The sequence below is a fragment of the Liolophura sinensis genome, chromosome 2, assembly GCF_032854445.1.
Source record: "Liolophura sinensis isolate JHLJ2023 chromosome 2, CUHK_Ljap_v2, whole genome shotgun sequence".
NCBI classification, from domain to species: domain Eukaryota; kingdom Metazoa; phylum Mollusca; class Polyplacophora; order Chitonida; family Chitonidae; genus Liolophura; species Liolophura sinensis.
The window spans coordinates 25,529,783-25,542,546 of NC_088296.1; the positions used below are offsets into that span (position 1 = coordinate 25,529,783).

A 12,764-nucleotide genomic window follows, 5' to 3' on the forward strand; every position below is an offset into this window, starting at 1 on the left:
GCCACTGTTTTCGGGTGTGTTTACGGATGTAGTTAATTACTGTTTTAACTTGGGTAGATTAAGTAATTCACAGCGTTCTGGGTTAATCACACTATTATGTAAGGTCCCCGACAATGCCGAAAGCATAAAAAACTGGAGGCCAATTAGCTTACTAAATGTAGATTATAAGATTGTTTCTAAAGCTTTGTGCAATCGGTTAAAAAATGTGATCGATACAATTGTACTTCAGAATCAGACATGCGGAATACCAGGCCGAAGTATTTTTGACAACCTTCACTTATTACGAAATACATATGATTATGTTGAACAAAAAGATTTAAAAGGATGCTTTCTTAACTTAGACCAGGAGAAAGCCTTTGACAGAGTAGACTGGTCATTTTTGTTCAAATGTTTAGAGAAATTTAACTTCGGACCCGACTTTTGTAAGTGGGTGCAATTATTATATACTGACATTACAAGTAGTGTTATTGTGAACGGGCACATAACAGAAGAATTTAAACTGAGTCGAGGTGTCCGACAGGGTTGTTCTTTGTCACCATTATTGTATGTGTTGTCCTTAGAGCCCTTTATAGCGGCCATTAGAAACAATGTCGAAATTAATGGTGTACGGTTACCCGGCACAAATAAGGAAACAAGAGTGTCGGCATTTGCAGATGATACGACTGCAATTTTATCTGAAGAGAGTTCTGTTCCGCATGTAATTAAACTAGCAGAAAGTTATGGAAAAGCCTCAGGAGCAAAACTCAACTTGTTGAAAAGCACGGTTCTTCCCATTGGTAGCTGGGACGAAACTAACGTGCACAGTGGTGGGCTTAACATCACTACAAATTCAAAGATTTGTGGGGTATTTTTTGGACCAGATCAAACAGAACTCAATTCTGAGCGTGTTTTAAGTAAGGTAAAGAAACATGTATCAGCATGGAATGGAAGATATTTGACCCTACGGGGGAGGTCTGTCTTAATTAATACAGTTGCTTTAGCTGTTTTATGGTTTTCTGCACAGTGTACTCTGTTGCCACCTAAATGTGTCAATCAATGTTCCCAAACTGTGTTCAGATTTTTGTGGGATAACAAGCCCGAAAGTTTGAAGAGAGTTGTCGTACATAATAAAATAGGGAATGGAGGTCTAAACGTACATAATATAGATTGTAAAATAAAAGCACTTGTTACTCGGCATGTTTTAAAATTAATTCATGGAACAACAGCGGAATGGAAATACTTTGCCATCTATTGGTTGGGTTTACCCCTAAGACATGTTTGTCGTGAATTCTGTCGTTCCAATGTCCCACATTCTGAAAACATTCCACCGTTTTATAGACTGGCCTTGAGCGCCTGGAGAGAATTTACCACAGGTGTACAGCAACCTGTAACATTGTGTTCAAGCAGGTATATTTATGAATATTTTGTAACAAAAATAGTACATTGTCCAAGAGCAATGGTGTCTATGCCGCATTTGGACTGGGTTAGAATATGGAAAACTGTTTTTCATCAATTCTTAGATCACAACTTGGTCAACTTCAGTTACAAGTTGGTTCATGACATTTTGCCCGTTAAGGAAAAACTTCTTAGGAGAAATGTAGCCACCGATGACTTGTGTGTTTTTTGCTCCCTGTCTGAAACTTGGCAACATCTGTTTGTACAATGTAAAATCGTTCAGGATGTGTTTAATGACTTTAACCGGATATTTGTTTTGTTTGCGAACTACCTACCAAATATGGACTCGGAAACATTAATTTACAAGGTATTCAATTCCACCTTTAACCAGGAAGTTAGAGCTGTGATGGTGTATGTCATATGTGTTCTTCAGTTTAGTATTTGGTGTGCACGCAACGACATAATATTTCAGAAAAGAAACAGGGATTCTGTTGCTATTGTTAAGGCCGCCAAAGGAATAATTAAAACCCGTATTCATGTTGACTTTTTTCGACTAGACAGGCCATCTTTCGAGAAAATCTGGTGTATAAACAAAGTCTTCTGTACATTACGGAATGATAAATTAGTGTATTTATTGAAATGAGCAGCTAATGTGCAATTGTTCTATTCACAAAGCAGTCATCTTTTCTGTGATATTTTATTTTAATTAAGACTGCCTTGTGATTTCAAAAGTTTGTGATAGCCGGGTATTGTGAAATCTTGTGTATTTGATGACAATCTGGGAATAAATTCAACAATTTTCAAAAAAAAAAAAATACACGTGCCTGCCAAATCCTCTAGCCACACATTTTACAGTTGTAGCAAAGCAAAGTTGTAGACGAAAGAAAGGAAAACTTTATCATCAATACTTCATAAACAAATCCACAAACTGGCTACAGATAAAACCTACCTGCAAATATCCTGGCTGTCGATCACGCAATCCTCGGTAGTATAGTGTGAGTATCCCCGCCTGTCACGCGGGAGACCGGGATTCGATTCCCCGCCGGGGAGATTGCACAGATCACTTTTTCCTTCCGTGGTGTTTCAAATCGCCAATCTGTCCAGTCGCCGCTGATGGGTCCTATACGTGTCTGCCAAATCCTATAGCCACACATTTTATTCGTGGAATCTTTCGTCTCAGTGACAATTGCTTTCATTGTGCATGTGTGTAGCATAACCGAGCCGTAGACAAAATAAAGGACACCCTTATCATCAATAATTCATAAACAAATCCACAAACTGGCTAGAGATAAAACCTAACTGCAAATATCCCGGTTGTCGATCACGCAATCCTCGGTAGTATAGTGGTGAGTATCCCCGCCTGTCACGCGGGAGACCGGGGTTCGATTCCCCGCCGGGGAGATTGCACAAATCACTTTTTCCTTCCGTGGTGTTTCAAATCGCCAATCTGTCCAGTCGCCGCCGATGGGTCCTACACGTGCCTGCCAAATCCTCTAGCCACACATTTTACACATGGAATCTTTTGTCAAAGCGACAATTACTTTCATTGTGCATGTGTGTAGCAAAGCCAAGTCGTAGATAAAAGAAAGGACAAGTTTATCATCAATACTTCATAAACAGAGCGACAAACTGGCTAGAGATGAAACCTACCTGCAAATATCCTGGCTGTCGATCACGCAATCCTCGGTAGTATAGTGGTGAGTATCCCCGCCTGTCACGCGGGAGACCGGGGTTCGATTCCCCGCAGGGGAGATTGCACAGATCGCTTTTTCCTTCCGTGGTGTTTCAAATCGCCAATCTGTCCAGTCGCCGCTGATGGGTCCTATACGTGTCTGCCAAATCCTATAGCCACACATTTTATTCGTGGAATCTTTCGTCTCAGTGACAATTGCTTTCATTGTGCATGTGTGGAGCACAGCCGAGCCGTAGACAAAATAAAGGACACCCTTATCATCAATACTTCATAAACAAAGCCACAAACTGGCTAGAGATAAAACCTACCTGCAAATATCCTGGCTGTCGATCACGCAATCCTCGGTAGTATAGTGGTGAGTATCCCCGCCTGTCACGCGGGAGACCGTGGTTCGATTCCCCGCCGGAGAGATTGCACAGATCACTTTTTCCTGTCGTAGTGTTTCAAATCGCCAATCTGTCCAGTCGCCGCCGATGGGTCCTACACGTGCCTGCCAAATCCTCTAGCCACACATTTTACACATGGAATCTTTTGTCAAAGCGACAATTACTTTCATTGTGCATGTGTGTAGCAAAGCAAAGTTGTAGACGAAAGAAAGGAGAAGTTTATCATCAATACTTTATACACAAAGCCACAAACTGGCTACAGATAAAACCTACCTGCAAATATCCCAGCTGTCGATCACGCAATCCTCGGTAGTATAGTGGTGAGTATCCCCGCTTGTCACGCGGGAGACCGGGGTTCGATTCCCCGCCGGGGAGATTGCACAGATCACTTTTACCTTCCGTGGTGTTTCAAATCGCCAATCTGTCCAGTCGCCGCTGATGGGTCCTATACGTGTCTGCCAAATCCTATAGCCACACATTTTATTCGTGGAATCTTTCGTCTCAGTGACAATTGCTTTCATTGTGCATGTGTGTAGCATAACCGAGCCGTAGACAAAATAAAGGACACCCTTATCATCAATACTTCATAAACAAAGCCACAAACTGGCTAGAGATAAAACCTACCTGCAAATATCCTGGCTGTCGATCACGCAATCCTCGGTAGTATAGTGGTGAGTATCCCCGCCTGTCACGCGGGAGACCGGGGTTCGATTCCCCGCTGGGGAGATTGCACAGATCACTTTTTCCTGTCGTAGTGTTTCAAATCGCCAATCTGTCCAGTCGCCGCCGATGGGTCCTACACGTGCCTGCCAAATCCTCTAGCCACACATTTTACACATGGAATCTTTTGTCAAAGCGACAATTACTTTCATTGTGCATGTGTGTAGCAAAGCAAAGTTGTAGACGAAAGAAAGGAAAAGTTTATCATCAATACTTCATAAACAAAGCCACAAACTGGCTACAGATAAAACCTACCTACAAATATCCCAGCTGTCGATCACGCAATCCTCGGTAGTATAGTGGTGAGTATCCCCGCCGGGGAGATTGCACAGATCACTTTTTCCTTCCGTGGTGTTTCAAATCGCCAATCTGTCCAGTCGCCGCTGATGGGTCCTATACGTGTCTGCCAAATCCTATAGCCACACATTTTATTCGTGGAATCTTTCGTCTCAGTGACAATTGCTTTCATTGTGCATGTGTGTAGCATAACCGAGCCGTAGACAAAATAAAGGACACCCTTATCATCAATACTTCATAAACAAAGCCACAAACTGGCTAGGGATAAAACCTACCTGCAAATATCCGGCTGTCGATCACGCAATACTCGGTAGTATAGTGGTGAGTATCCCCGCCTGTCACGCGGGAGACCGGGGTTCGATTCCCCGCCGGGGAGATCACTTTTTACCTTCCGTGGTGTTTCAAATCGCCAATCTGTCCAGTCGCCGCTGATGGGTCCTATACGTGTCTGCCAAATCCTATAGCCACACATTTTATTCGTGGAATCTTTCGTCTCAGTGACAATTGCTTTCATTGTGCATGTGTGTAGCATAACCGAGCCGTAGACAAAATAAAGGACACCCTTATCATTAATAATTCATAAACAAAGCCACAAACTGGCTAGAGATAAAACCTAACTGCAAATATCCCGGTTGTCGATCACGCAATCCTCGGTAGTATAGTGGTGAGTATCCCCGCCTGTCACGCGGTAGACCGGGGTTCGATTCCCCGCCTGGGAGATTGCACAAATCACTTATTCCTTCCGTGGTGTTTCAAATCGCCAATCTGTCCAGTCGCCGCCGATGGCTCCTACACGTGCCTGCCAAATCCTCTAGCCACGCATTTTACACATGGAATCTTTTGTCAAAGCGACAATTACTTTCATTGTGCATGTGTGTAGCAAAGCCAAGTCGTAGATGAAAGAAAGGACAAGTTTATCATCAATACTTCATAAACAGAGCGACAAACTGGCTACAGATAAAACCTACCTGCAAATATCCTGGCTGTCGATCACGCAATCCTCGGTAGTATAGTGGTGAGTATCCCCGCCTGTCACGCGGGAGACCGGGGTTCGATTCCCCGCCGGGGAGATTGCACAGATCGCTTTTTTCCTTCCGTGGTGTTTCAAATCGCCAATCTGTCCAGTCGCCGCTGATGGGTCCTATACGTGTCTGCCAAATCCTATAGCCACACATTTTATTCGTGGAATCTTTCGTCTCAGTGACAATTGCTTTCATTGTGCATGTGTGTAGCATAACCGAGCCGTAGACAAAATAAAGGACACCCTTATCATTAATAATTCATAAACAAAGCCACAAACTGGCTAGAGATAAAACCTACCTGCAAATATCCCGGTTGTCGATCACGCAATCCTCGGTAGTATAGTGGTGAGTATCCCCGCCTGTCACGCGGTAGACCGGGGTTCGATTCCCCGCCTGGGAGATTGCACAAATCACTTATTCCTTCCGTGGTGTTTCAAATCGCCAATCTGTCCAGTCGCCGCCGATGGCTCCTACACGTGCCTGCCAAATCCTCTAGCCACGCATTTTACACATGGAATCTTTTGTCAAAGCGACAATTACTTTCATTGTGCATGTGTGTAGCAAAGCCAAGTCGTAGATGAAAGAAAGGACAAGTTTATCATCAATACTTCATAAACAGAGCGACAAACTGGCTACAGATAAAACCTACCTGCAAATATCCTGGCTGTCGATCACGCAATCCTCGGTAGTATAGTGGTGAGTATCCCCGCCTGTCACGCGGGAGACCGGGGTTCGATTCCCCGCCGGGGAGATTGCACAGATCGCTTTTTTCCTTCCGTGGTGTTTCAAATCGCCAATCTGTCCAGTCGCCGCTGATGGGTCCTATACGTGTCTGCCAAATCCTATAGCCACACATTTTATTCGTGGAATCTTTCGTCTCAGTGACAATTGCTTTCATTGTGCATGTGTGGAGCATAGCCGAGCCGTAGACAAAATAAAGGACACCCTTATCATCAATAATTCATAAACAAAGCCACAAACTGGCTAGAGATAAAACCTACCTGCAAATATCCTGGCTGTCGATCACGCAATCCTCGGTAGTATAGTGGTGAGTATCCCCGCCTGTCACGCGGGAGACCGGGGTTCGATTCCCCGCCTGGGAGATTGCACAGATCACTTTTTCCTGTCGTAGTGTTTCAAATCGCCAATCTGTCCAGTCGCCGCCGATGGGTCCTACACGTGCCTGCCAAATCCTCTAGCCACACATTTTACACATGGAATCTTTTGTCAAAGCGACAATTACTTTCATTGTGCATGTGTGTAGCAAAGCAAAGTTGTAGACGAAAGAAAGGACAAGTTTATCATCAATACTTCATACACAAAGCCACAAACTGGCTACAGATAAAACCTACCTGCAAATATCCCAGCTGTCGATCACGCAATCCTCGCTAGTATAGTGGTGAGTATCCCCGCCTGTCACGCGGGAGACCGGGGTTCGATTCCCCGCCGGGGAGATTGCACAGATCACTTTTACCTTCCGTGGTGTTTCAAATCGCCAATCTGTCCAGTCGCCGCTGATGGGTCCTATACGTGTCTGCCAAATCCTATAGCCACACATTTTATTCGTGGAATCTTTCGTACTCAGTGACAATTGCTTTCATTGTGCATGTGTGTAGCATAACCGAGCCGTAGACAAAATAAAGGACACCCTTATCATCAATACTTCATAAACAAAGCCACAAACTGGCTAGGGATAAAACCTACCTGCAAATATCCCGGCTGTCGATCACGCAATCCTCGGTAGTATAGTGGTGAGTATCCCCGCCTGTCACGCGGGAGACCGGGGTTCGATTCCCCGCCGGGGAGATTGCACAGATCACTTTTTCCTTCCGTGGTGTTTCAAATCGCCAATCTGTGCAGTCGCCGCTGATGGGTCCTATACGTGTCTGCCAAATCCTATAGCCACACATTTTATTCGTGGAATCTTTCGTCTCAGTGACAATTGCTTTCATTGTGCATGTGTGTAGCATAACCGAGCCGTAGACAAAATAAAGGACACCCTTATCATCAATACTTCATAAACAAAGCCACAAACTGGCTAGGGATAAAACCTACCTGCAAATATCCTGGCTGTCGATCACGCAATCCTCGGTAGTATAGTGGTGAGTATCCCCGCCTGTCACGCGGGAGACCGGGGTTCGATTCCCCGCCGGGGAGATCACTTTTACCTTCCGTGGTGTTTCAAATCGCCAATCTGTCCAGTCGCCGCTGATGGGTCCTATACGTGTCTGCCAAATCCTATAGCCACACATTTTATTCGTGGAATCTTTCGTCTCAGTGACAATTGCTTTCATTGTGCATGTGTGGAGCATAACCGAGCCGTAGACAAAATAAACGACACCCTTATCATCAATACTTCATACACAAAGCCACAAACTGGCTACAGATAAAACCTACCTGCAAATATCCCAGCTGTCGATCACGCAATCCTCGGTAGTATAGTGGTGAGTATCCCCGCCTGTCACGCGGGAGACCGGGGTTCGATTCCCCGCCGGGGAGATTGCACAGATCACTTTTACCTTCCGTGGTGTTTCAAATCGCCAATCTGTCCAGTCGCCGCTGATGGGTCCTATACGTGTCTGCCAAATCCTATAGCCACACATTTTATTCGTGGAATCTTTCGTCTCAGTGACAATTGCTTTCATTGTGCATGTGTGTAGCATAACCGAGCCGAAGACAAAATAAAGGACACCCTTATCATCAATAATTCATAAACAAAGCCACAAACTGGCTAGGGATAAAACCTACCTGCAAATATCCTGGCTGTCGATCACGCAATCCTCGGTAGTATAGTGGTGAGTATCCCCGCCTGTCACGCGGGAGACCGGGGTTCGATTCCCAGCCGGGGAGATTGCACAAATAATTTTTTCCTGTCGTAGTGTTTTAAATTGCCAATCTGTCCAGTTGGCGCTAATGGGTCCTACACGTGCCTGCCAAATCCTCTAGCCACACATTTTATACATGGAATCTTTTGTCACAGCGACAATTACTTTCAGTGAGCTAGTGTGCAGCAAAGCAAAGTTGTAGACGAAAGAAAGGACAAGTTTATCATCAATACTTCATAAACAAAGCCACAAACTGGCTAGAGATAAAACCTACCTGCAAATATCCCGGCCATCGATCACGCAATCCTCGGTAGTATAGTGGTGAGTATCCCCGCCTGTCACGCGGGAGACCGGGGTTCGATTCCCCGCCGGGGAGATTGCACAAATCACTTTTTCCTGTCGTAGTGTTTCAAATCGCCAATCTGTCCAGTCGCCGCTGATGGGTCCTATACGTGTCTGCCAAATCCTATAGCCACACATTTTATTCGTGGAATCTTTCGTCTCAGTGACAATTGCTTTCATTGTGCATGTGTGTAGCATAACCGAGCCGTAGACAAAATAAAGGACACCCTTATCATCAATACTTCATAAACAAAGCCACAAACTGGCTAGGGATAAAACCTACCTGCAAATATCCTGGCTGTCGATCACGCAATCCTCGGTAGTATAGTGGTGAGTATCCCCGCCTGTCACGCGGGAGACCGGGGTTCGATTCCCCGCCGGGGAGATTGCACAAATAATTTTTTCCTGTCGTAGTGTTTTAAATTGCCAATCTGTCCACTTGGCGCTAATGGGTCCTACACGTGCCTGCCAAATCCTCTAGCCACACATTTTATACATGGAATCTTTTGTCACAGCGACAATTACTTTCAGTGAGCTATTGTGCAGCAAAGCAAAGCTGTAGACGAAAAAAGGACAAGTTTATCATCAATACTTCATAAACAAAGCCACAAACTGGCTAGAGATAAAACCTACCTGCAAATATCCCGGCCGTCGATCACGCAATCCTCGGTAGTATAGTGGTGAGTATCCCCGCCTGTCACGCGGGAGACCGGGGTTCGATTCCCCGCCGGGGAGATTGCACAAATCACTTTTTCCTGTCGTAGTGTTTCAAATTGCCAATCTGTCCAGTCGCCGCTGATGGGTCCTACACGTGCCTGCCAAATCCTCTAGCCACACATTTTACACATGGAATCTTTCGTCTCAGTGACAATTGCTTTCATTGTGCATGTGGGTAGCATAGCCGAGCCGTAGACAAAATAAAGGACACCCTTATCATCAATACTTCATTAACAAAGCCACAAACTGGCTAGGGATAAAACCTACCTGCAAATATCCTGGCTGTCGATCACGCAATCCTCGGTAGTATAGTGGTGAGTATCCCCGCCTGTCACGCGGGAGACCGGGGTTCGATTCCCCGCCGGGGAGATTGCACAAATCACTTTTTTCTGTCGTAGTGTTTCAAATCGCCAATCTGTCCAGTCGCCGCCAATGGGTCCTACACGTGCCTGCCAAATCCTCTAGCCACACATTTTACACATGGAATCTTTTGTCAAAGCGACAATTACTTTCATTTTGCATGTGTGTAGCAAAGCCAAGTCGTAGACGAAAGAAAGGACAAGTTTATCATCAATACTTTATAAACAGAGCGACAAACTGGCTAGAGATAAAACCTACCTGCAAATATCCCGGCTATCGATCACGCAATCCTCGGTAGTATAGTGGTGAGTATCCCCGCCTGTCACGCGGGAGACCGGGGTTCGATTCCCCGCCGGGGAGATTGGACAGATCACTTTTTCCTTCCGTGGTGTTTCAAATCGCCAATCTGTCCAGATGCCGCTGAGGCATTGTGGTGTTAGAAGCCAGGAGGGCTAGGACAGAGTGGTTTTTTGTTTTTCTCTCTTTGAAAATCTGTGACATCTGGACTTTTCGTTGTATACCCTGAGTGTATTTTAGTGTGGTGCGGACAACAGACCTGATAGGAGGAGAACGGTAACATTATTTTTTGCTCTTGGGGCTCGGGCTCTGAGATATTTAAGGATGTCGAAACCAGTTTCATTCAACCCTGCTAGCCGGCCTGCACGGACATTGTCCGAGGCTACATTGCACCGACACTGCGGCTTTCTCCGCTGCAGTCCCGGAGGTTTATATTTCCACACTGAGTAATGTTAATGACGTGAAGCGTGAATTGGTTTTCAAAAGAATTACTTGAAAAAGATGTTTTATGTTAGGGTATCATCACAGGCAGCTCACAGTGCTCTCCTGAAAATGGATAAATTCACTCTGGATGAGACGGATTGGAAAATTACCCCTGCTTCTTCTAGCTTTATAAATCTGACTGTTCATTGGGCACCGGACGAAATGTGCGATGACATTATTACGGCCGCTTTAAGACCCTATAATTTATGTCTTGACATGACAAAACCTACCTTTTCGGATGACGACAGCAAACATGTCCGTACGGGCATTCGGATATATCGTTTTAGGTGCCATTTACGTAGCTATGTACTGAACTTGATTAACTTTGCGGGAGATGTTGTAATGTTCACCTGTCCAGGACAGGTATTTGAGTGCCGTAAGTGCGGCCAGGCCAGACAAAGGGCCTTCGAGTGCATGGCTATGTGGTGCACGAACTGTGATGGTGTTTCTCCCCATACTGACCCACGTACGCAGGGAAAATCTGTCCGAGTGGATGAGTGCTGTGCGCGAGTGTTGAGCAGAGGCCATCAAAACGTCACATATTCAGCCAAAAGAGAAAGTTGGTACCGAAAGTTCGTTTAGAACACATGTCGATACATCAGGACGATGATAAGCAAGTTTGGACCCTGGTGTCAAGGCAGCGGAAACCTCGATCTAGAGGAAGATCCAGTGACTGTGCGGAAAATATGCGCGTACAAGTCAACGGTTCCCAAGAAGACAAACAAATAGATCAAAAGCGTGTAAAATTCGACAGAGAAAAGACTGAGCAGTTAAAGGCGCCAAGTGCAGATCAGGACACGTCTCACTGTGATTCAGTTGAAATGTCACCTGCTGGAGTTTCGACGAAAGCAGTCCATGGCGGCTTGCGGTCGTGCAAGGGTGAAGAACCGCAAAAATTAAATCTATTGACAGTATAGTTGTTTACAAATCCGTAACCATGGGTATGTACATCTATTTTCTGTTTATCTATTATTTTATGACGTCTGCTCAAAATTGCGTTAGAATTGGTAGTTTAAACATCAATGGCTTACTCTGTTAAGCAGTCTCAGGTGAAGCAGTTTATTTTTGACAATGAAATAGACATCATATTTTTACAGGAGACCCATTTTGAGAATAATTATGATAAAAAATGTTAAATATTCCTAGTGGTTATATTTGGGCACATGGTACTAATAGGATTGAAGATTAGATATTAGAGATTAGATACTCGGTGGATTGTGTAATCCGCAAGGTAACAAAGTGCCCTTACGGTCGGTATGTGGCTGTGAAGATCGAAATCAGTGGCACAAGCCTTAACCTCATATGCGTGCATTCACCAGATAATCCAACTAAGAGGAAATCGTTTATTTCATCATTAGATGTACTCATGAGAGGTAGTAAGCTGCTGCTATTTGGCGGTGATTTTAATTTTGTAGAGAATAATCAGCTTGATAGAATGGATACAACGATGAATGTTTGCAATGACGGCATTGACGAAATCGGGGTTGTAAACAATGATTTCAATATATCTGATGTTTTTAGGAAAATTCACCCGGACAAGTTTACGTCTTCCTGGTCACGGGCTTACTGTGTCTTTTATTGGAAGTGCAATGTATCTGTGCTAGCAGAGGAAGAATTAAACGAGAAAATATGAGCCGTTTTTATTTCCCACTTTACTGAGGTTTCTAATGATGATGTCTCTTTAATTTATCAATGGGACGATTTCAAGACGGAATGTAGGGATGTAAATAATCTTAAGCAAGACCCAGTTTTGAACTCTGGTCAGACAGATCTTGTAAATAAGGCAATCAATGGTCTACAGAAAGGAACCCACGGTGGGGATGTTATTTGGGCCAAGGCAGTACATTTTGACCAGGGTGAGAAACCAACCCGTTACTTCAATCGACGCGAGGCCATAAGGGGAAGAAAGAAAATGATCAAAAGTGTCCTGTGCCACAAGGATTGTTTCTCATAATCAAACTGATATTGCGTCCTGTATTTTGTCCTACTACAGCGAATCGTACTCCAAACATGATGTTGATGTTGATAGGCAGAGCTGTTTTTGTCATCTTTACCTAAGTTAAGCGATAGTAGTAGACTACTGTGTGAGGGTGGGCCGACAGAAGAATTATTCCATGTTGTAAAAGATATGAATAAATACCGGTCTCCTGGTTCTGACGGTTTTCCTGCAGAATTTTATGTGGAGTTTTGGCCAATTTTTGGAAAACTATTTACACATGTCGCAAACCTGTGTTTTGAAGAAGAAACG

At 44.5% G+C, this 12,764-nt stretch overlaps 1 protein-coding gene and 13 non-coding genes across 14 annotated transcripts in view; all 14 read left to right on the plus strand.

Annotated features, from left to right (window-relative positions):
- Positions 1–12,764, plus strand: part of LOC135462606 (uncharacterized) — a 57,433-nt gene that overhangs the window by 31,956 nt on the left and 12,713 nt on the right. The gene's annotated exons all lie outside the window — the stretch shown is intronic.
- Trnad-guc (transfer RNA aspartic acid (anticodon GUC)) lies at positions 2,704–2,775 on the plus strand. The gene has a single exon. It is a non-coding gene; the product is annotated as a tRNA-Asp (tRNA).
- Positions 3,757–3,828, plus strand: Trnad-guc (transfer RNA aspartic acid (anticodon GUC)). Its single transcript has one exon. It is a non-coding gene; the product is annotated as a tRNA-Asp (tRNA).
- On the plus strand, positions 4,108–4,179 carry Trnad-guc (transfer RNA aspartic acid (anticodon GUC)). The gene has a single exon. It is a non-coding gene; the product is annotated as a tRNA-Asp (tRNA).
- On the plus strand, positions 5,469–5,540 carry Trnad-guc (transfer RNA aspartic acid (anticodon GUC)). The gene has a single exon. It is a non-coding gene; the product is annotated as a tRNA-Asp (tRNA).
- Positions 6,172–6,243, plus strand: Trnad-guc (transfer RNA aspartic acid (anticodon GUC)). The gene has a single exon. It is a non-coding gene; the product is annotated as a tRNA-Asp (tRNA).
- Trnad-guc (transfer RNA aspartic acid (anticodon GUC)) lies at positions 7,227–7,298 on the plus strand. Its single transcript has one exon. It is a non-coding gene; the product is annotated as a tRNA-Asp (tRNA).
- Positions 7,578–7,649, plus strand: Trnad-guc (transfer RNA aspartic acid (anticodon GUC)). The gene has a single exon. It is a non-coding gene; the product is annotated as a tRNA-Asp (tRNA).
- Positions 7,920–7,991, plus strand: Trnad-guc (transfer RNA aspartic acid (anticodon GUC)). Its single transcript has one exon. It is a non-coding gene; the product is annotated as a tRNA-Asp (tRNA).
- Positions 8,622–8,693, plus strand: Trnad-guc (transfer RNA aspartic acid (anticodon GUC)). The gene has a single exon. It is a non-coding gene; the product is annotated as a tRNA-Asp (tRNA).
- Positions 8,973–9,044, plus strand: Trnad-guc (transfer RNA aspartic acid (anticodon GUC)). Its single transcript has one exon. It is a non-coding gene; the product is annotated as a tRNA-Asp (tRNA).
- Trnad-guc (transfer RNA aspartic acid (anticodon GUC)) lies at positions 9,323–9,394 on the plus strand. Its single transcript has one exon. It is a non-coding gene; the product is annotated as a tRNA-Asp (tRNA).
- On the plus strand, positions 9,674–9,745 carry Trnad-guc (transfer RNA aspartic acid (anticodon GUC)). Its single transcript has one exon. It is a non-coding gene; the product is annotated as a tRNA-Asp (tRNA).
- Positions 10,025–10,096, plus strand: Trnad-guc (transfer RNA aspartic acid (anticodon GUC)). The gene has a single exon. It is a non-coding gene; the product is annotated as a tRNA-Asp (tRNA).